This window comes from Anabrus simplex, chromosome 2 (assembly GCF_040414725.1).
Source record: "Anabrus simplex isolate iqAnaSimp1 chromosome 2, ASM4041472v1, whole genome shotgun sequence".
Taxonomy (NCBI): Eukaryota; Metazoa; Arthropoda; class Insecta; order Orthoptera; family Tettigoniidae; genus Anabrus; species Anabrus simplex.
The window spans coordinates 264,410,779-264,434,248 of NC_090266.1; positions in this window are offsets into that span (position 1 = coordinate 264,410,779).

The following is a 23,470-nucleotide window of genomic DNA, read 5'->3' on the forward strand; positions in this document are numbered from 1 at the left end:
TAAAATTTATTATTATTATTATTATTATTATTATTATTATTATTATTATTATTATTATTATTATTATTATTATTATTATTATTATCATCATCATCATCATCACAATATTACCATGCAAGTGTGTGTATTTAGCACAAGTATTTAGTGAATTTGGTAAACTTATTTGAAAATTAATTAATAACTTCTTACAAGGTCATTAACAAATTATTTATTTTAAAATTCAGTTAATAATGTGATATCAAATTGTATTTGGACGAATGATAGTCATGGACATAAAAAATATTATCATAGCTACGGCTTTTGTTTCTGGTTCTACATGATACTCATTGGTAATGGATAATTACATTTCTCTTATTTTTCTTCTTGATTATGATTAATAAATTTTATACACAATTTTCATGAATCTGTCTGTGTCAAGGTCTTTTATTTCGGTAGATAGTTATCCTTGGTTAGGTATTCCCTTATGCATCCATGAATGGACGACAGGGACTGATCACCAATGAGACGAGTCTCAAGATTTCGGTGAGTATATTTTTTTAGGGGCAGCCGTGGCAACAGAGAACTTCCAGCGAACACCGAAATAGCTCTACAAGGGTGCAGTACACCATACTGAAACTCGCCAACTGTGATAAAAATCCACCCTGGTGGACTGTTATCACTTCGTTTTCGCCCCTATTTTGACATTTCCGATTGTTTTCTGAAATTGAACGCGGATCCATCGATGTTCTTTTGTATACTTCAACGGGGGTTTAGTTGGTAATATATCTGGGTGTGAGGTATTGTTTTGTGGAGCATGGCATACACTAAAAAACATGTTCCTCTAATTTTTTTTGAACTTTGTATTATTAAATGTCGATCGTAGATGCTTCTTTGTAGGTGTTCCCATGGTAGAGGTACGATTCAGGTGAGATGGAATTTCGTATGTTTTGTTTCTTGTTGATTAAATGCTTCTCATACCACGAGGTGAGACTGTCATTTAATGCACGTTATAACATTAAGCCGGGCTGAGTGGCTCAGACGGTTAACGCGCTGGCCTTCTAACCCCAACTTGGCAGGTTCGATCCTGGCTCACTCCGGTGGTATTTGAAGGTGCTCAAATACGACAGCCCCGTGTCGGTAGATTTACTGGCACGTAAAAGAACTCCTGCGGGACTAAATTCCGGCACCTCGGCGTCTCCGAAGACCTTAAAGAGTAGTTAGTGGGACGTAAAACAAATAATAATAATATTATTATTATTATAACATTAACGTCATCTATTGGCATAAGACTGAACCAAGTCCAACTGCCTGCTTTGCATTGCCTAAGACAACGCTGCTTTTAAGTTGTCGCTTAGGTACTGAAAGCGGTAACTAATAAAAGATAATATGTTAATGCTTCTCATTCAGTGTGGTGAGGTGGTCATTTTGAAGCAAGTGGCAACATTTACATCATTTATTGGCATTACACCGAACCAAGTCCTGCTGCCTGATTTAATGTGTTCGCATTACAGAGAGCGATATTAGCAAATGATAATAATTCAATATTCAATATACAGTATTTGTATTCTGTGCATTTGTCTTGGTTGTAGATATAGTCTCCATTTGCTAGCACTATAATGACAAGTTTAATGAGTGAATTACAATCTGGTGATTATTTATGGGGAAATGAAATTAGTTATTTGTTTCACGATGTTGTATCCAGAGAATCTAATGTAGGTCACAAAATGCTTTTTCTTTTCATTGGAGCTTGGAGCTTGGAGCTTTGGGCTTAGTTTAACCGGCCATACATCCACACATGCAGATTATTAGACAAAATGTCAAAATCATTGATTATGTTACGCACCGTATATTTATGTGCTTATCATAAAGGCTTCTACATTAATATTTACGATAGTTTAAACACTAATTCTCTGTTGCCGTGACATACCATCCAACCAGCCTCCTAAAACTCCACGAGGAAGACAAATAGAGTAAACAAAGTCAAAAGTGGTGAAATGAAATGTCGTATGGCTTTTAGTGCCGGGATATCCCAGGACGCGTTCGGCTCGCCAGGTGCAGGTCTTTCTATTTGACTCCAGTAGGTGACCTGCGCGTCGTGATGAGGATGAAATGATGATGAAGACAACACATACACCCAGCCCCCGTGCCGTAGGAATTAACCAGTTAAGATTAAAATCCCCGACCCGGCCGGGAATAGAACCCGGGATCCTCTGAACCGAAGGCCAGTACGCTGACCGTTCACTCAACGAATCGGACGTCAAAAGTGGTAAAGATAAAATACGGAGTTATGGGTACAAACAACTGAAGCTAAAACTATCCGTTTGGAGAAAGATGAATTTTGTAATGTTAAGTCACAGGAAAGAGAGAGTAATGAGAGGACTCTAAATTCCCAGACCTCTTTGCCAAACAAAAATGATATTAGAAGATTCATAGGCAGTGAGACAGGCTATCACATGGGACGAGGCAACCATGGCTCCCCATTACGCTCTTTCACTATTAGATCAGCTACTTACAATGAACAACAAATCACCTTTCGATAGAAAAGTTATCTTGCTTGATGCTGACTTCCGACAGTACCTACCTGACAGTAATTCATCACCCTCACAGAGCAGCTTTTTTCCAGTCTAGTTTAAAATGTTTTAATTTAAGATTTAACTTCAGTGAAAGACTTCTAAAACTCGACAACGGAGAACTAGGTCAAATGGCATAATCGAGAGTACAGAAAGCCAAATTTCATTTTTTTGTACAAGATACATTTTGCTTTTCTTTTCACCCAAGTGAGAGTACATGATGATGATGATGGTTGTTTAGAGGGGCCTAACATCTAGGTCGTCGGCCCTGTGAGAGTACAATGACCGGGCGAGTTGGCCGTGCGGTTAGGAGCGCGTAGCTGTGAGGTTGCATCCGGGAGATAGAGGGTTCAAGCCCCACTGTCGGTGGCCCTGAAGATGGTTTTCCGTGGTTTCCCATTTCCACACCATGCAAATTCTGGGGCTGTACCTTAATTAAGGCCACGGCCGCTTCCTTCCCCTTCCTAGCTCTTTCCTATCAAATCGTCGCCATAAAATCTATCCGTGTCGGTGCGACGTTAAGCCAATTGTAAAAAAAAGAGAGTGCAATGTTTTCCAAAATATCATTTTTGTCCCAAGGAACAAAGAAGTTAATGTCGTCAACCAACAGATTCTGAATACTTTGATAGGTAACCAAATAACGCATATTAGCATTGACTCCGTAGAATGTGATGATGTTAATGAAGTTCATAAGGTGGTTTATACAACGGAACGGAATTGACTGTACTGAAGCTATACAAAAATATCGCTCATGCAGAAATTATGACGGGCTCAGCTTCAGTAAGAAAGTATTTTATTCCAAGAATACATTTAGCACCTGTTAATCCTGATATACCATTCAATTTCCTCTAAATTTAGCCTTCTTTGTCACAACGAATAAGTCACCGGGACAAACTTTAAATGTCTCTAATCCAGTGTTTTGGACAACTCTATGTAGCTTTCTCCAGTGTACGCATCAGTGGCGGTTTCTGGTATAGCGCAATGGAGCAATGAACCTCCAGTTTATATCAAATTTTATTCAACTACTTAATATTCATAACTCCCTTGTCAATCTCGAAGCTCTTGCTTAGGCCATCTATCCGTAATATACTTGTACTGGCTTTCAATTCATGTAAACTGCGCATTCTTCGTGGCTGGATACTTGTCTGGAATGAACCCCCTTGGAAGGAAATCTCTCCGTCCGTACCTGGGCGAAGGGAGTGGCGAGGTGCGGGGGGACATCGGCCGGCACGTAGACAAGACCAGGATATCGCAGAAACAGATATCCTTGGTTTACGCATGCGCAATATGCCACTGTCTCCAGTCGTGTTGTCGGGGGGTGTTGGGGCAAGGTCTGTCTAGACTGACCTTGTGTTGGGGTAAGTATGTGCCTGCCATCTGTTGCCCTTACAGGAATTCAACTACGTAGCAGAAAATAGTCCACATAATTAGCGCTTAGTGTTGAAGAGCATCATTACTGCCAGCAGTCACATTAAACTGCCAAATTCCAATTGATGTCTTTTCCCAAATACATCAATATTTACTAAACATCTGTTCATTTGCCTTCTTTGGAATAATTACTTTTTTGAGAGAAAATTAACTTAAAAATCACCGAGGCAAAGAGTAGCGGGAATGTAATACCAAAGAAAACGCTAATTGCCTAGCCACAGGAGTTCTTAAAATTAAGTTACCAACATTGCGAACATACTTCCCTAAAGTTTACTCTGTTTTTCAAGTGTGATGCTAGTGTTTACAACAGTTTGCAATAGTTATCATAATTCCTAATATTATTGTACGCTGTGCAAGCGTGTGAGTGTTTTTCTGCACTGTTGTGCCCTTCAGAAACTTAATTTTTAGGACATGAAGAAGTTACAATATTTTCTCCGTGTGTGTATTTTTGTGCACTGTAGTTGCGTCCATAATTTTTGTTCCCGGGAAAGGTAAGGAGCTACATAATGAGTTTGAACGGTGATATGATACTTAAGAAGACAAACTTTTCTTCTCTCTCTCTCTCTCTCTTGAGCGTAAACTTAAGATTAAGGATGCCGGACGCCCAATGCCTGATCTTGATATAACGAGGCATCCTAAAAGTAAAAGTAATGAAATCATGCGTGAATTCAGAATGGATTTATACCGTATAAAAGAATCGAGTGGATATGTGGGTGCGAAATTACTAACATGTTGATTTGTTTTCCTTTTTTATGATTCATGAGTGATGAAAGCGAAGGGACTTGGACCAAAGTCGGAGTGGTAGATATAGGATATTTGTCAAAAAAAAAAAAATAAATAAAAAAAAAAAAAATTAAAGAAACACAGAACTTCTAAATCTCATACGTTTGCCCAGTTACAATTCGATCTCCTGGGAAGACACGATAACCGTCAGTAATTTGACTGTGCTTACAGGCAGTCTGTGGAAAGAGACAACGACCAAGTACGGAAAATTCGTTATGTGCTGTGGCGCGTTTGAGATGGCATTGCATGGGCATGACGAAACAAGTGAATCGTCGAATCCTGGCATATTTCGAGGCCTCGTCAATTTTAGTTCTGAAATTGACGTTGCATTAAGAGACCATCTGTCCAAAGCTACTGTTTTCAAAGGCACCTCGAAAGACATTCAGAATGATTTGCTTTCGTGCATGTATGAAATCTGTCGTGAGAAAAAAAAGAAATCACCGCAGCGCACTTCATTTCGGTAATCGCAGATGAGACCACCGATATATCAACTACAGCACAATTTGTTATCATTCTTCCCAACGGTAAGCCAGTTGAAAGATTCTGGGGTTTCCTCTACCCTCTAGTCATGATGGTAAGACAATAGCAGAGTGTTTAAAATTTTCTTTGAGCGAAGTTGTGGATAATAGAGAAGTTGATTTCACAAGGTTACGATGGAGCAAATGTAATGAGTGGTCACCATTCAGGGTGCAAGTTCTCATCAGGGAAGATTTTAGGCATGCACATATGTGCACCGTTATGCCCATTCTCTGAACTTAGTCATGGCACAGGTGACAGGGGGGAGGGGAGATATTGAGGGGGGTATTTTTCCTTCTGTTGAACCCCCAGTGACGAAAGTCACGCGCCGCCACTGGTACGCATATTGATAGACGTCAAAGTACAACTCCAATCTACAACTGCAACATAATATAATACCTGTGCTGTTCTGTTCTGATTTCATTCATAAGATATCGATGGCTTACTTCTAAAACCTCGTATCTCCCAATTCACTTTCTATCCATTTTCTTCCTTAAGACTGGTCACGTCTCCCATCAACAATTGGATGCTGGGACTGGAATTTTTGTCCAAACACTTTCTTCTTCATATTCTAACCGTCCATGTGTCGATTCAGCTAGGGGTTCGAAAATAATGTGAATACGCCTCGGCTGGATTCAGCGGAGATACACGAGTCTCCACTCATGGCATGGACATTCGACGAGCACCGGTTGGATCTCATTTTCTACTTAACATTAGGCTCTTATTGTCATAACAAGAAATTGTTCAATTAATTATGTAAGGCTAAGATAATTCTTAATTTAATAAATGAAGATATCGAGAATGATAGTTTCCTGGAAGGAGTTTTCCAATTTAATTAATGAAAGTAAGTAGAATTAAATAACAATAATCTTACATCACAACACGACTGGAAAATATGAAAATAAAATCGAGATTGAATGCTTTGTTGGTTGATATTATCACATAATCAATCACACGTTGGTAAAAATTAATTTAAATTCAAAATTAACTTGTAATAAAATCAAACAAGGAAATTGCTGAGGGCTTAGTATCACAATCCATAAAATTATTCTGTTATCATTAATTGTCCGCCAATCATTGAATTAATATGAGGAAAAGTCAATCATTTCACTCATCTTTACCACTCATTGATCCAAGATTTCATCCCTCTATATTCCATCATTACTATCATTTCTCGCATAAATGAACTAATTATCTATCAACTTGAGTTTCCTAATAACCTATGTCCAACGCTGCCGTTCTTAAACAAGTGATCATATATCATTCAAAGACATGCAACTAGATTTTACACTGACTGACAGAGCAAATGCAACACCAAGGAGGAGTGGTTCGAAAGGGATGAAAGTTGGGGAAAAAACAGAGTCGGCACGGAACAATAATTGATGTTTATTTCAAACCGATATGCAGGTTACACAATGCGCACGGCATCGACTCAGTAGGATGTAGGACCACCGCGAGCGGCGATGCACGCAGAAACACGTCGAGGTACAGAGTCAATAAGAGTGCGGATGGTGTCCTGAGGGATGGTTCTCCATTCTCTGTCAACCATTTGCCACAGTTGGTCGTCCGTACGAGGCTGGGGCAGAGTTTGCAAACGGCGTCCAATGAGATCCCACACGTGTTCGATTGGTGAGAGATCCGGAGAGTACGCTGGCCACGGAAGCACCTGTACACCTCGTAGAGCCTGTTGGGAGATGCGAGCAGTGTGTGGGCGGGCATTATCCTGCTGAAACAGAGCATTGGGCAGCCCCTGAAGGTACGGGAGTGCCACCGGCCGCAGCACATGCTGCACGTAGCGGTGGGCATTTAACGTGCCTTCAATACGCACTAGAGGTGACGTGGAATCATACACAATAGCGCCCCAAATCATGATGCCGCGTTGTCTAGCGGTAGGGCGCTCCACAGTTACTGCCGGATTTGACCTTTCTCCACGCCGACGCCACACTCGTCTGCGGTGACTATCATTGACAGAACAGAAGCGTGACTCATCGGAGAACACGACGTTCCTCCATTCCCTCATCCAAGTCGCTCTAGCCCGGCACCATGCCAGGCGTGCACGTCTATGCTGTGGAGTCAATGGTAGTCTTCTGAGCGGACGCCGGGAGTGCAGGCCTCCTTCAACCAATCGACGGGAAATTGTTCTGGTCGATATTGGAACAGCCAGGGTGTCTTGCACATGCTGAAGAATGGCGGTTGACGTGGCGTGCGGGGCTGCCACCGCTTGGCGGCGGATGCGCCGATCCTCGCGTGCTGACGTCACTCGGGCTGCGCCTGGACCCCTCGCACGTGCCACATGTCCCTGCGCCAACCATCTTCGCCACAGGCGCTGCACCGTGGACACATCCCTATGGGTATCGGCTGCGATTTGACGAAGCGACCAACCTGCCCTTCTCAGCCCGATCATCATACCCCTCGTAAAGTCGTCTGTCTGCTGGAAATGCCTCCGTTGACGGCGGCCTGGCATTCTTAGCTATACACGTGTCCTGTGGCACACGACAACACGTTCTACAATGACTGTCGGCTGAGAAATCACGGTACGAAGTGGGCCATTCGCCAACGCCGTGTCCCATTTATCGTTCGCTACGTGCGCAGCACAGCGGCGCATTTCACATCATGAGCATACCTCAGTGACGTCAGTCTACCCTGCAATTGGCATAAAGTTCTGACCACTCCTTCTTGGTGTTGCATTTGCTCTGTCAGTCAGTGTATAATAAATTCAGTCGAACAGGAACAGCATCTCCTGGAAACTCATATCCGCCACACCTAAATATACAGTACCTAGCTGATACAATCATAAATAAATAAGAAGATCAGGAAATGATTCAACAGCATCTGGCTTCGCCGGAACTATCCTCCTGAAAATTGTGAAGATCTACTATTCCTTACGAAAAATCCATACTATGAAGCAACTACAGCACTCAAATGAATAGAACTCATGCACTGCTTCAGGTGACAACAACTTTGCTTAAGTATGGGTGACTCACTACATCCATATTAACGTTATTTATTGTCGAAGATCTCCTATCAGTGATTATCCGTTCAAATGTTTAATATTCACATCGTGTCGTGCCATAAATTAATATTTTGATGACCGCATACATGTCTCAATACTTATAATCTTCCGGAAACATTACGTGAAAACATTAACATCAAACCTTATTGCTTGTCTATCCCTGGGGTTACTTAACTTCGCATAATGAACACTTTAATCAATCATCCTCAACCTTGAATTCATTGAAAATATCGAAGACTATATTACACTCTCGTAATACCTATTTTCAACAAATCATATATCACAGCAACCTCATTTTACCATATAAATACTTTATCGACGATCCAATCATTTATAACTCACAATACCTTCATGCGCACCATGCCTATTCATAATTATCCATCCCAAAGAAATACACAACCATCTTTATCCGAAGAACCATTTCATCATGACAAAATATGTCATAATCATCATGGTATTAATCTGACGAAACACTCGCATCTGCACAACGCACGCGTATACGAAAAATTATCACATAAGAAGACCTTAAAATCGACATTAAAATCACATCACCTCACAAGATTATCTACGCAGTACTAGTATATAATTTTAATTATGAAGAAAACATTTCCTTATATTCACGACAGTTAGAAAGAAATCCTGGGATTATTTACGACAAAATGCGTATTTTACAAGTTGAACATTTCACGGGACAAATAACTTGATTATCTCCTTATTAAACTTAGCCGCAATTACGGATATCACTGAATGTTTGCGACGATCATATTAGGTTACTCAAGTTGTCATAATTATGTCACCTCATGATAAATAAAAGAGAAATCTACTCTACTGCTATGCGTTCTACATGATAGAATAAAGAAAGACAGTATCTTGGGTACTTATCGTTGATGGCTTCATGACGTTGTTCTCTGTCCCTCCATTTCGTTGGTCTCAGTTATGGTATTCATTTTATCATCGACCAGAGCCTGTCAGGACACTAATCCTGCTCAAGCTCACATATTAGATCTGATCATCATATTACAATCTTCAACCATCGTGAGCATTTGGACCTGAAACTTGTATAGGCGGAATTAGTACAATGATATATGTGTCATACAATATCTCAATATTAATCTAAAACACTCGTCTTGTTTCTGATAATTAATATTGGATCTTATTATTCTTATTACTACTGTATCCTCCCACTATTTCTTTTGAACGTAACTTCAAAATCCACAGTTCCAACTAGTTCTTTCTTAGTACGTGTTAACCAGTTCCTTCTCGACCTTCAATCTCAATTTCTACAATACATTGTTCATGAAACAAAATCCCATTAACAATATTGGTTCGCATTTCATAATTTCTGACAAGATCGTTGGCTTATAATTTCCTTTCCATATGTTTTTGACATTTGAGGAATGCTCTCTATGATAATGTCACTCTCCTAATCCGGAAGTTATGCAAAGAAACACTTCACCATTTACTCATATCTTCATGACGTATACAGTCGATTGTCTCATCAGCGCCTTCTTGATCACTGAACTTGCATCGTTCATATCTTGGCCTCCGCCGCCTATGTCATTGCTGGACCTGAATGTCACATTAGACTTGCTTTATCCTGCCGCTGGAATGTAAACTTCATTTACTGGCTTTTGCCTATACATTAAATGATATTTCTGAATATAATTATCCGATGACCACGGGGTTCTGAGCTTATGAATCTCCGTCCTCATTCTGTATCCATCCAATTTCTAATTCAAATGAGCGAGTTATCTCGGCTAACAGACACATTTGGACGTATATCAACTGTACGTGTAACTACTGGATGTATATTTCCGAGTAATTTTCGTTGACCTCTTCTTTAACATAACCTTCTATAACTGATCTGGATGCCATTGGACGGTTATAATATTCAGACAATTACTACACTACCAACCATCACAGAAACACGCAATTGTGATTACATCCCTCCATATAGGGATGACGTCAGGAAGGACATCCGGCCGTAAGTCAGGGCCAAATCTACATCTGAGACGCACATATTATTATTATTATTAATATTTACCGGGCGAGTTGGCCGTGCGCGTAGAGGCGTGCGGCTGTGAGCTTGCATCCGGGAGATAGTAGGTTCGAATACCACTATCGGCAGCCCTGAAGATGGTTTTCCGTGGTTTCCCAATTTCACACCAGGCAAATGCTGGGGCTGTACCTTAATTAAGGCCACGGCCGCTTCCTTCCAACTCCTAGGTCTTTCCTATCCCATCGTCGCCATAAGACCTATCTGTGTCGGTGCGACGTAAAGCCCCTAGCAAAAAAATATTATTATTATTATTAACAACAGTAATAGTAGTAAAACCGAGCGTTTTGACATGCGGTTAAGTGTCACGAAGCTGTGGGTTTACATTCCGGATATGATGGATTTGAATCTCACCATCGGCAGCCCTGAAGATTATTTTCCGTGGTTTCCCATTTTTTACACCAGGCAAATGCTGAGGCTGTACCTTAATTAACGCCACGGCCGCTTCCTTCCAACTCCAGGCCCTTTCCTATCTCATCGTCGCCATAAGACCTACCTGTGTTGGTGCGACGTAAAGCCATTTGCATAGCAATAGCAAAAATGAATAAATACCAGTAAATAAAAATATGGTAAAGACAGGAAGAAGAGACAATCATTATGAAAATCGGAGAAATGAAAGATACCTCACTATGAGATTTTCTCGAAAATTATTCCAAAAATGGTCGATACTGATCCTACAATCACAGTGGCTATCGGTCAGATTTTAAGGGCTGCAAAGTGCTTCTCAGTTCATCCTGAAGGGCGGGGGTTTTATTTCTCCCTACCAGGAAGTCAATAAATTTAGATACGAGACTTTTGCTTCTGGAGTGGCGCATGGTTCTAAGGTTCACTCAGTCTACACCAGAATTTAGAACATGGTTGACTTCTACCGGCAACTGTGGACGAATATAGATTTACTCACTCAATTCTACTTTGTGCTGTGGTCCTCCAGGGACCTTCATAGCTTGCACGGAGATGATTTAGCTTTACGATTTTATCAGTTAGATTTCGTTAACCGAAATACGAGGTTCTCACGACCAATATTATTTCCAGTCCATAGAAGAAATAACTTTCCATGATCAATAATATTTCATACCATCACTGCGAAAATAAAAGCATCTTCTCATCGACCTATATCTTGCCATCACATTGTAACGTTCCCGTCTTAAAATAGTCTACCGGCGCCGTCGGAGAGCTGCGTGTTCGGTTCACAAGGATAAGATCAGGGCTAAAATAAATAAAAAATCTCAGGATAAATATACCATGGGCATGTGAACGGGAATCAGTAACATAATTCCGTAAATAAAATTCAAAATAGGGGGTAAGATAGATTTATTGTCTAAGAATATTATGGAAAATTCGCAAAATAAACAAATTAATAAGTAAAACTATTAAAATGGCCCCAACAAATGCCAAAATTACCAATATGTACCGTGCACATTGTTAACAAATTATTAATACATGACAAGAGAAGACGGGCAATATCCAGTATTAATATAAAATATTTACAAAATAAATCTGGGGAAGAATACACACTTCGCTTCGAGTCGACGCAGTTAAATTTATCTTGATAAATCCTGGCGGATATCATTCAATTAACGTTCATAGGACAAACAGCGACAAAATAGAATTATACTAGATCCGATCCATATTACAAGTTATATTTACAACATTTACAAACAAATCACTGTTCCAGGGGTCCCTAACTTAAGTCTACACTGATTTTACAAACAGACCGTTCTGTTACAAGTTGGACGCCTAGAAAGCCGACTTTCCATCAAAGTGAGCTACGGGCTCATATGTAAGAAACAAGTCTTTAACAACGATGACAATGACATAAACATCAATAACATACATGACACAAATCAATATAAATGACACACTTCAAAAAACCTGTAAATATCATGCAAATAAACAAAATATCACTCTGTATCCGCATATCTGAAATACAATTTATGAGATGCTTAAACTCCTTCTTATTAGAAATCACAAGGAAATTCTGGCTCAGTTAAACATGTTGAGGGTATATCATCTTGCACGTCGCATCATACATCTTCTGACACTTCTAATTCTCCAGCTATGAGACAGCCTGCCTCGCAAGAGATGACATCAGCTAACTGGATTCTTAATTCTTGCCTGAGATTCTAATATATCGGGGGACACATATTAACGCCGCAAGTCACTGCTCTGGTCATTATACAAACAATAGGCCTCGAACTCAACTCAATACTTTTCAATACGCATTACTATGGCCTTAATTACACATTTCAATTTAACACGGCTACTTTATATAACACACGGCACATCTGGCCTAACACCTCGTGGTACAAGAGTTCGACTCTCGTAGTATTAATGAACACTCTAGACAAATCAAGCCTTTCTCTCACTATGCTGCTAACACCATTATATTTTCCCCTTATATTAATTAGCAGGCACCTCCGTCCTGTCTTAACACACATTTATATAAATCTCAGTTTATCAGGCTAATCTTGCTTTTCTCTCGTCTTTATCACAACACATTCACAATTAGCTGGTCCTCTTTGCCTATCTAAGAGACACCAACTCAGCGATGCACTTTTGAGCTGGTTACATCTGCCATGCAAACACCTGTAAAACATGCCACATGCCTTAAAACAAACTGTTCCCTGCTAAAATTTATTCCCGAACAATCCTTAGGCTGTGCAGCTTCCTTTATGAAAGAGTCTACATCTCGTAATATAAATTAGAATACACAGTAACCTCATGACAAACACATATCCTTATCTACACCTAATAATCTCCCTCTTTTCCATCTAATAAAAAGGAAAACATAATAAGAAGAAAACTTCAGGGTTCGAACATGCATTTCCCCTGAAACATAACATTACTTTACAATAATAAAGCATAGCTCAGCCACAAAAGACTGACATTTACAATTAAACTACATCAGGATCGAACTAGCCTAATTCCTCTATTTAAGCATGCCTATAATTTATGATGAACTTAACTGGTGTCGTCTCAGCTTTCTTCATAGACCCCAGGCCGCTGCGTCTGCGTAAATTACGCCATCATTGCTGCCATTCATGAAAAGCATTCCCAGGGGAATTTTCCAACCGGATAATGCACGGCCACATGCCGTTGTTTTAACCCAACGTGCTCTACAGCGCGATGACATGTTGCCTTGGCTTGCTCGATCGCCCGATCTGTCCCCAATCGAGCACGTATGGGATATTATTGGACGAAAACTCCAGCGTCTACCACAAACGGCATTAACCGTCCCTGTATTGACCGACCAAGTGCAATAGGCATGGATCTCCATCCTACAAGCTGACATCCGGCACCTGGACGATAAATTGCATGCGCGTTTGCATGCCTGCATTCAACAGTGAGGCGATTACACCAGTTATTACTGGACCAGCATGGCACATTTGCGATGGCTTTTCTCGCGCGAATATTAATCTCTAGTCTTGTACCTTTTATCAGTTAAGTATGTTACCTCGACAAATATACCGTCAAAATTTTCGTATTCTACATTCTTTATTTCATGGTGTTTGGATATTTTTTCCGCTAGTGTATACTTATTATTAATGGTTCATGGTGTGGTTTACTGTAGTCACGCCCTAGTTCGCGAACATTGGGCAACGGCTGAGTGGCCTAATAAGTGGTCCTGAGAGTCGGGATACCAGTTGCTATGGAATGGGAGTGGGCATCTCGGACATATTCTGAGTCATGGCCCTCCTTGTGCTCAGGCGGGTGGGACTATACAATCCACCAGTGGTCCATAACCCGTTAGAGGAGATATACTCACTTGGACTATGTGCAAGTAGGGTAGCATCCTGCATCATGAATTTACAGAGCTCAGAACATTTTAAGCAAGCCTCGGACCTATGGGAGTAACGGGGTCCCACTCCCATTTGACAGGCGAGAGACTCTTTGGAAACAACTTGGCGACCGAAATGGAATTCGATGGGGAGCTATCAATATTAATGGGGCTTATGGAAGAAATAAAGTAGAACTGGCTGAGTCAGCAAGGAGGATGCATCTGGATGTGCTAGGTGTAAGTGATATACGGGTAAGGGGAGATCACGAGGAAGATTTAGGAGATTATAAAGTGTACTTGACGGGTGTTAAGGGCAGAGTATGGGGTAGGGCTCTTTGCCAGGAATACCATTGCACGCAACATAGTTTCTGTTAGACACGCAAATGAGCGAACTATATGAGAAGATTTGTCAGTTGGAGGAATAAGGACGAGAATTGTCTCAGTGTATTCACCATGCGAGGGTGCAGATGAGGATGAAGTTGACAAGTTTTGTGAAGAATTGAGTGACATCGTCGTCAGGTCAACGGCAAGGATAGAATAGTGCTAATGGGCGATTTCAATGCGAGAGTTGGAAATAAAACTGAAGTATACAAAAGGGTGATTGGTAAATGTGGGGAAGATGTGGAAGCTAATAGGAATGGGAAGCGTTTGCTAGACTTCAGCGCTAGTATGGGTTTAGCAGTTACGAATACATTCTTCAAGCATACGGCTACTCACCGCTACACACGGGAGGCTAGGGGTACCAAATCCATAATAGTCTACATCTTAACCAACTTCGAATTCAGGAAATCTATTAGGAATGCACGAGTTTTCCGGGGATTTTTCGATGACACAGACCACTATCTGATCTGTAGTGAACTAAGTATTTCTAGGCCTAAGGTAGAGAAAGTGAAATCTGCCTGCAAACGAATAAGGGTAGAAAATCTCCAGGACGAGGGAATTAGACAGAAGTACATGGATATGATTAGCCCGATGAGTGCTACGTCCGTCTATAAACGGGCTGACGCGGCCGGTCCAGCAGCGCTACGCCCGTCCTTAGACGGTGCACGAGAACTTAATTTTTTGAGCTTCCTGGTTCACACTCGAGTGCCAATTCGATCTCTGGCATGATCTACCATCTGTTGGGCATTATGTAGAACTAATTGATCATGGCTTATAGGTTCGGGAAGTACCTTGCAGAGCTTTTTGTAGACGTCCGCGGAGTCATCTGTAATGTACACAAACATGGCGGAATAACAAGCTAGATGCTCTCGCAGCGATGTTATTTCGGATCAAAGAATCTTTCAGTTAATAACCACAGCAGAAAGTGATGATGAATATGATGATTTTAATGAATTGTTAAGCGATTATGAAAGTGAGAGTGTTACAGAGTGTGCTGAATGTATTGTAAGTGAGAAAGAAAGAGAGTCTCCTTCTAAACGAAAGAAGAAAAACACAGTGAGTTCAAAAGCTATTTCACCACTATTTTCGTGGCGGGCAGAGGGCTTTCTCCACCAGACTTTCAAGTAACTATGACAGTCTCTGGGAGCCAAGTAGTGTTTGATGACGACCCCAAAACCATTCATTTTTCTAAAACGTTTGTGCCAGTGGACTTGGTGCAGCTGGTTGAACAAATCGGTATCAAAACAACCGGTGGAAAACATGACCTCTCACTACATTCCAGGTTTAGAAAGTATTTTAAAATATCAACTTATGTACTTGTACGGTGTTACATGTGTTAGTTGCCTACATATTTTAGGAAATCGTTTTATTTTGGGCTCTTTCCTGTATACAAAGGCGATGAACTCATGGGCACAAAAAGTGTAGGGTAATTTTGTTTTCTCTCAACATAATATTGAATCTAAGTGTAGGATATTCCATTTACATTTAGATTTATAAAGAACCAACGTTTATAAATATGCTAAGCTAATAACCGTACTGATAACTTAATAATTGAGGCATCTACATTTTTTTACATAGGAATAAAAAACTCAGCACTGAGGTACTGTGACCGTTCACCGTTATGCCATGGAGATGTTAGGAGGTCTGGCTAATTATATATGCCGTTTTCCGCAACATCCTGTGACATATAACGCAGTAGTTAGCATTCTGTATGATTAACCGGGGTATGATCCGCGACGCGCCAGTCCGGAAGGAGCATTTTTCCTACGCTGTGACGAGAAGAAGACAGCGCAGTATTGTTAACCTTGAAACCGCGCTCTCTTTCCGAGCGAGTGAGAAGAGATGATAACGCTACGCACGGAGATGGAGGTTTTTTGAGACAGGGCCAAATTAAGGTGTGTTAACCGTTGAAAAATAAATGCCCACTATAAATTCAACACCGCATTCATTAGTACCACTTCACCATAATTTACGAAAAAGAGGAAGAAGAAGAATACTTCTATATGAGATAATTTTTCTAAATTTATAAATCAGGTCTCATTCGAGCAAATGTATTTTATGCTGACTGTCAATGCATATAAACACAATACTTTAAATATGGATCAGTAATGACGCCTATCATACAGTAGTACGCAGATCAAAGGCGACTACTGAAATCTGACAACATGTGGAAAAAAGTGGGAGATATTGCATGATGAAACATGACGCATGATTTTCCAAAAGGACGCTTTGGAAATTATGAATAACCTACTGATCGCTTTGGTTTCACAGATGTTCAGTAGAAAGTAGAGGTCATGAGCTTTAATTCGATTGTTATCACGTCGTTCAAAAACTTCGATTACCGGGCCGTCATGTTCAACAGGGGCATATTTCACGTCCCCCCTGACCATTTTTCCGAAGGTTATAAATATAGCCTGGACCGAGACACTGTATCTCATTCTCATCCGTGTAGCTGCAGTGGTAACACGTTACTTAATTGTCGTCTGTATAGTGGCAGCCCAACATATCAGAAGCGGACTTGGATATCAGTTACTTGGATATCAGTGTATCAAGTGTTGTGCCATTGAAGAAACACATCAATGTGATTTAATATTTTTACGGAATAAGCCGTGTGGTACAAGTTAATGTACATAATTGCCAAAAAGAAGCCTTAATTTGGCATTTCAACATCACAATCGTCGAAGATAGTTAATTATGACTGATGGTGCAATCACCAACGGAGGGCAAACGCTTCAGGTTATTTAGCGTGGTGAGACAGTTAATTAACATATGCAGGGGCTAATTATCACCGCTCCTGAGCATTTAAGAACGAGTGACATTTAGCAAAAATTAAATAACTGTTCTTGACAAAATTAATATTCGCATCCTCCAGGGACATTCGTTGTGATAGTCTGTGTGACGGTCAGGGAATGAACAGTGATTTTTACAAACGTATCACTATTTATGTTAATCTGTTGAACTTAAGAGTGGATCTTGTTACAAGTAGGCCCCCTTTGAAATTGCAAAAAACAGTATTTGATAACTCATTCTCCATTTTTCTGTATGTTCGTGAGTGGTCGTCGAACCCAAGACTCGGAGCCTGCAAGAGTCGCGCCTCAGTGCCTGCAATCAGCTTTACAAGGATCGTCCCGAAATTCAATTGAGAAAACAGCAGTTCGAGTCATGGATCGTCGTATGAAGAAGAACCAAGGACTACTAGGAACAATAATATTCATCATGTTCGTGTAAAGATCTAAGATGTACCCTAGATGACAGCAAGCCTTACTCACCAAGTGTTAAGTACATACTTTAATATACCCTAAACACGAGAGATGCATGCCAGTAATAATAATATTTGTAAATATTATAATGTCATAATTAAATATTAAATATGTAGGGAACATTATGCGCGTATGATTGGGAAAAAATTTATTATTATTAGTTAGGATCATCAAGTGATTTTTAAGATAATCATTGATATTTAACAAAATTCATTTTGCATGAATTATTATATAGACTTCAAAGTTCTTAGCTTATATGAACTATCTTTGGGAAGAACGGCAAGTTAGCTAGATTTATATTTCTTCGTCTGGTAAAGATACTTTGAGATTCGGGTATTTGTAATCCCGGATAATATTAGATAATCATTGGAGTTGATCCAACTCGAGGTGTAATTAATTTATAATTATATATGAAATTGTGAGAAGAAAATAACCTTAAATAATGGGGTTTCCTCTGTGAATTAAATGAATGGATTGAGATACGATGCCAAGACATGAGTGGGCGAAGCTGTAACATGTTTTGTTGTTGGAGTGATAAAGAAGAATAAATAATTATAGCTGTTGTGAGATATAAAATTGGGCTGAATATATAGCCAGATAACGAGGAATAAGAAATAATGGCTTTCAAGTGAGTGCATACTTGACAATGAGCCGAGATGATATGTAAGAGAAATGAAAGGGAGAGTGACGGAAGATTTATGGTATCCTCAACCCAGGACTAGTCACAGCTGTTATTGTGATGAACAGGTATATGCTGGTCGACCGTAGGCCGAGCAAACTTTGTAGTCTCTAGCAAAGCGATGTTAACGGGCCAAGCTCTTTTCATTTACCAAAGTAATCTCAATCCCATTCTAATTATACGTTGCAAGTAACACGGATAATTTCCGAATTTTGTGAAGGATAGATCCCTTCTCGTGCTAAGCATTAATTTAGCCTCTGATTGGAGTCCAAAAATTTTTACCTTGGGAGCCGAAGCCTGTTGGTTCGAATGATGTTGGAGCGAAGATTTAACCAGATATTATGGCTTGGTTAAGCCATATCTTCAAGATGTGTAGTGTAAATATATTCGATATTTTATATATATATGTTTCTGTGTGTTTTATTATTTCCCAAAATAATATGGTGATGGGTTTGATTCCAGCTTTGACTGATTTTCTTTAAATATATAATTTGTTAGGTAAACCCAGGATACGCACATATATGTTCAGAGTGTATGTTCATCGTAAGTGTTCAATGTAAATATACATTTGTCGTGGTAAAATGGATCACATGTTCGATACTCGGCAATGCAATCTCGTGTGTATATCAAATGTGCTTATATTGTGTTATAATTTCTTTTCTCCAAATCATGAACGGTAGACAAAGGATACTATTTAATATCCAGTTATGACTAACACATGAAGGATATCTGGTTCTTACCCAGGATGCTCGAGTTCGATCCTAGGTACCGTAACCATATTTAATATCCATTTGTGACGAGAGTTTAACAAATAAATTCCATATCCATTTTTTTTAATATCATGTATCAGTGTATGTTGATCGAATGGTGTACATCAAGAATTAATTATGCCAAGACAATTTCAAGAAAAGAAGGCATACAATGTATATAATGGTATCAGTTTAATTGTTTCTTTTACTCATATGTTGAGATACAACATTATTTGTGTGGTTCATATCATTATAATAAATATGTTTAGAATATATACTTGAACGGAGATTTTTCTCATTTAGCAATACTAGCATATCCCTCTCATATTATAGAATCCTACCTTTATTATTTTAGATAGTGCCTATTTTATTTCTTTATCGGACATTCCATTACCCATATTGCTCTACGAATTTAGCCGGTGATCTTATGAAAGTAGGGAGGATGAGACTTCAAGCCTGGTAAGTGACTTCTGGCGGTTCTCATCGAAATGTTCCATCTGTACATCTGTTTGTGAAACCAAATTAAGTAATATTGCCCTGATTATACCTAATGTAAGCCTCATTTTTGTTGCCCAATTTTTGGGGCCAGTTTCATTTTGTCGCCCGATGTGCTCAGAGCTGGTTCATACTTAATTTGGTGCGACGATTAAAGCCCTAACGGTTGCAGTACCAAACAGTAAACTGGTAACTCAGTACTTAAAGGTTAGTGAGGAGTTTCGAACTGTAGACAGTAAGCAGGTTCATGATATAGAAAGTGAATGGGTGGCATACAGGGATGCTGTAGTAGAAACAGCAAGGGAATGCCTAAGAACAACTGCATGTAAACGTAAAAAGAAGACTTATCAGAAATGGCTCCAAACAAGGGCCGAGACAGATAGGGATTTGTACGTAGATGAAAGAAACAGAGCGAAACAAATACTTGTTGAATCCAAAAGGAAGTCTTGGGAAGATTTTGGTAATAACCTGGAGAGGCTAGGTCAAGTAGCAGGGAAACCTTTCTGGACAGTAATAAAGAATCCTCGGAAGGGAGGAAAAAAGAAAATGAAGAGTGCTTTGAGTAATTCAAGTGAACTCATAATAGATCCCAGGGAATCACTGGAGAGGTGGAGGGAATATTTTGAACATCTTCTCAACGTAAAAGGAAATCTTCCTGGTGGTGTTGCGAACAGCCAAGCTCATAGGGAGGAGGAAAATGATGTTGGTGAAATTACGCTTGAGGAAGTGGAAAGGATGGTAAATAAACATTATTGTCATAAAGCAGCAGGAATAGATGAAATTAGACCTGAAATGGTGGAGTATAGTGGGAAGGCAGAGATGAAATGGCTTCATAGAGTAGTAAGATTAGCATGGGGTGTTGGTAAGGGACCTTCAGATTGGACAAAAGCAGTCATTGCACCTATCTATAATCAAGGGAACAGGAAGGATAGCAACAACTATAGAGGTATCTCATTGATTAGTATACCAGGCAAAGTATTCACTGGCATCTTGGAAGGCAGTATGCTATCAATGCTTGAGAGGAAGTTGGATGAAAACCAGTGTGGTTTCAGACCACAGAGGGCCTGTCAGGATCAGATTTTCAGTATGCGCCAGGTAATTGAAAAATGCTGCGAGAGGAGTAGGCAGTTGTGTTTATGTTTCGTAGATCTAGAGAAAGCGTATGACAGGGTACAGAGGGAATAGATGTTCGCCATACTGGGGGACTATGGAATTAAAGGTAGATTATTAAAATCAATCAAAGGCATTTATATTGACAATTGGGCTTCAGTGAGAATTGATGGCAGAATGAGTTCTTGGTTCAGGGTACTTACAGGGGTTAGACAGGGCTGTAATCTTTCACCTTCGCTGTTCGTAGTTTACATGGATCATCTGCTGAACGGTATAACATGGCAGGGAGGGATTCAGTTAGGTGGAAATGTAGTGAGCAGTCTGGCCTAGGGTGGCGACTTCGTCTTAATGGCAGATTGTGCCGATAGCCTGCAGTCTAATATCTTGGTACTTGAAAATAGGTGTAATGAGTATGGTATGATAACTAGCCTTTCGATGACTAAATTGATGTCAGTAGGTAAGAAATTCAACAGAATTGAATGTCAGATTGGTGATATAAAGCTGGAACAGGTAGATAATTTCAAGTATTTAGGTTATGTGTTCTCCCAGGATGGTAATATAGTAAGTGAGATTGAATCAAGGTGTAGTAAAGCTAATGCAGTGAGCTCGCAGTTGCGATCAACAGTATTCTGTAAGAAGGAAGTCAGCTCCCAGACGAAACTATCTTTACATCGGTCTGTTTTCAGACCAACTTTGCTTTACGGGAGCGAAAGCTGGGTGGACTCACGATAGTTTATTCGTAAGTTAGAAGTAACAGACATGAAAGTAGCGAGAAAGATTTTTGGTAAAAGCAGCTGGGAACAATGGCAGGAGGGTAATCGGAATGAGGAGATAAAGGCTAATTTAGGAATGAACTCGATGGATGAAGCTGCACGCAGAAACCGGTTTCGCTGGTGCGGTCATGTGAGGCGAATGGAGGAGGATAGATTACCTAGGAGAATAATGGACTCTGTTAGGGGGGTAAGAGAAGTAGAGGTAGACCAAGACAACGGTGGTTAGGCTCAGTTTCTAACGATTTAAAGATAAGAGGTATAGAACTAAATGAGGCCACAGGACTAGTTGCAAATCGAGGATTGTGGCGACGTTTGGTAAATTCACAGAGGCTTGCAGACTGAACGCTGAAAGACATAACAGTCTGTAATGATGACGTGTGTACGTATCCTTATTAATCGCACGGATCTAATCGTTTTAACGCAGTTAAGTGACATGTTTGACCAAAGATTACTTTTCCAAAATCTTTGATAAATGCCGTCGTGGTTAAAGGGTAATACGGTATTATGGCCTCATACGGGTAATTTACCGCACAAAGTAATTATTACACTTTCCCCTAGGTTTTCCGGTATGTGAATAGAATAGAACAGAATAGAATACTCCCACCACCTAGATCCGGAACGGCGGGGACTGGGGAGAGAGTAATAATTTATTGCAATCCAAATTATTTTTCATACATGCATGATTTGCTTGTTACAATTGATTTATCTATTACAATCTTAAATAATATAATCACGCCTACTCACTAATTACACACAACCTCAAAACTGTCGTTTCTGAGATATTTTTAATTTTTGTCCTAGATATTAACATTGTTATTACAAGTGATAAGCTTTAGCAGCTTCATTTCAACCTCGGTAGAAGTGAGTCCTTCTCCGCACATCGGGGCCAACAATAAGGAGTAAGTAATACGATTTTATTACATTACGTTATATTTATTTCATCTTCCATTTCACGTTACTTACACTTATATATTTTTCATTTTTTATTTTTTCATTTTATTTCAGATAAAATTATATCCATTACCACACAGAACTTTACCATCACGGCCCCGAGCTGACTTTAAATTCTGAAACATTTAAATTTTTTTACCATCTAAGGAATGCTTATTAAGTTTCAACAAATCTTTCACCAAGAGATACAAATCAAGTGTGCTATTTACAACAATTGATATTTTAAGATTTTGTAAGCAAAACTGGTATTTTCCAAGAATATCAACAAGAGAAATATGGACAGTTTAACTGTTTTATCTGTCTTATGACTTACAATTTTAACAAAATTTCGAAGATCTAATTTTAAATGTCAAAAACGTTAATGTGTCTTTCCAATTTTAATAATATTTATTTCTGATATATTAATGTTAATTTATTATTAGCTGATGATGTCCCTTAGGGGACGAAACATGTACTAGATATAATAAATTATATATTGTATTGAATAGGCGGACCGTTTAGTTATAATATTTTAGTTTATCTTGAATATTCATTGATTGATTAACATTGTTATTCAAACTTTTTGGTTGGCGTACCCCCAAAATCCAATTGTTTTACCTTCGTACGAATATATTGCGATTGTACCAGAAATATCAAATGATCGTCGCTGGATGCCGAAGAATATTAATTATCATCATCATCATCATCATCATCATCATCATCTACAGCTTATCCCGCTTGCTCGGGGTCCCTGCACGCAATGAGGCATGGAATTATTGTGGCCGGGTGTTTAAGGTCACATTCCCTTCCTGATACCACGGGAATTTCAAATGAAAATCCCACCCCAGCAACACCAGGAATCAAATCACGGTTGCCGGGATGATTGCCAAGCGACTGAGCCGCTACACAACTCTGTTTCCCAATAATAATGACAATACACCCGTCCCGCGCATGTAAATTGAGCGCCTTG